A 2,075-nucleotide genomic window follows, 5' to 3' on the forward strand; every position below is an offset into this window, starting at 1 on the left:
TGGGATGTCAATAGCCGACATTGCACATGTTTCTAAGTGCATGTAGACATGTTGTATGAGGAATTCCTTAATGTTCATTCCTTTGTTAAAGAGGTTAAAATCTTTCCTCTATCTTTGTAAGTATCGATGAACTCATTTATATAGTTTTTTCTCTTCCTTGTCTATAACATAACCTAACTACCAATAGAGATGATGGTATGAATCCACCTATGATTATCTGTATCAAAGCTGTTGTATATTGTAATAGCTCTAGTAGAGGAGCAAGAACGCCTAGGACGTGTAGTTGCCATTGAAGCAAATAGAAAGGAAAAGTAGAAGTAAGAAGAGAGCTAACCTAAAATACAAAAAGAAGAAAGAAGAAGAGATAACCTCCAAATTGTGTGAAATCTTTAGAGGGAAGATTGTTTTGGAAACCTCGAAGAGAACATTTCAAAATTTCAAAGCAAAAAACTACCTATATTAAATGAGCTTACAACACTCTAGTTTTCATATATATTAAAGAATTGACATTGTAACTGTGCTCTAAGTATTTTGAAATGCAATTCACATTTCTTTATTAATAATATATTTATAAAAAGAATATATGAAAAACATCTAATTACTAAAAGTTTCATTATGGTGGCTCTCTCCCTTTCTCTCTCAAGAGAAAAAAAGCCCAAAATTGAGTCCAATACTCCTCTAATGTCCACTTGTAATATGCACAACTTCTGATATCGAGTATCTCGTGTGTAAAAAGAATCTCACCCAGCTACTGGAGTTTAACTCCATCAAGTTTATCAGAAAGGTGAACGTTTTCGTATCCAGGGATTCATCGTCTATTGCTGTCAATCAAATGGTGGGCTTATTGGTGAACCTGCCTTTGCTGATGCATCTTCATATGTGCACTCTTGTGCTCACAACTAGGTGATCGGAGGTGTGACGATTGGATCATCCAAATATGATGATTGGAGAACTCATTGATTGGTGGAGGTGATGATTGGCGATTGGAAATTGGAGCCACTTTAGGCCTCAGCATCATGCAACCCGTCACCTACACCTAGCCCTCTACCCTGCCACTACTTTGCCCTCTTTGCACAGCTAAAGTTGGTGCCTTCTCCTCATGCTATAATGTCAAAGGTGGCATGTTCTACAGTCATGGAGTTCAATATTATTTGAGGGCTTCCCACAGACCATATATCTACCCACTTCTATTCATAATATTTGGGTCCTTTTCAAAAAAAGCATCATAGAGGACAATAGAGCTAGCATGGCAATCAAAAATTTCAATGGGATCAACTTCCCAACATGGTAAATAAAGATGTGTCTCCTGATGATGAGAGATGGCATCTGGAATGTGGTCAATGGGGCTTGACCTTAAACCAAGTGATAGAGTGGGAAATATTTGCACATGGGATGATCGTAACAACAAGGCCATGGACCTCAAACCAAGCGATGGAGTGGGAAGACTCACACATGGAATGATTGTAAAATGACAAGGCCATGGCACTCATTGGGCTTGGGTTATGCGACAACTTGAACTTCACCAAAAGCTCAAAGGTGTGGGACAAGTTGGAAAACTTGTTTGGTAATAAAATCATTAACTCTAAAGTCTTCCTTAAGCAAAAATTCTCGTACATAAAATTGAATGAGAGAGAAACTTTGGGAGAACATCTAAGCAACCTAGGCTTCATAATACAACAACTCTCTGGCTTGGGAGTTGTTGTGATGAGGATGACAAGAAAGTTGTACTTCTATCAAGTATATAAGGGGTTTCAAAATTCTCTGAAACCTTGAATGTACTAAGGGTAGCTCGAGAAATGACCTATGATGAGATGGTTGCAGTTCTCATAGATGAATTCTCATAGATGAAGGCCGTTGCAAGGAACAATTTGAGATATCCTTTAAGTCAGATAGAGCCATGTTTACAAAGGGGAAAGGAAAAAGCACTATCCAGATGTAACTTCTGTAAAAAAAGCTAGGACACATAGAAGACATATGTTTTAAGAAGATGACCAAAGAGTCAGAGAAGGTACATGCAAACCTCCTTGCACAAGATGAAGAAGAAATTCAAGAAGTAGAGCACAAGAATGCATATA

This window comes from Cibotium barometz, chromosome 25 (assembly GCF_041138505.1).
Source record: "Cibotium barometz isolate CiBa-2024 chromosome 25, ASM4113850v1, whole genome shotgun sequence".
Taxonomy (NCBI): domain Eukaryota; kingdom Viridiplantae; phylum Streptophyta; class Polypodiopsida; order Cyatheales; family Cibotiaceae; genus Cibotium; species Cibotium barometz.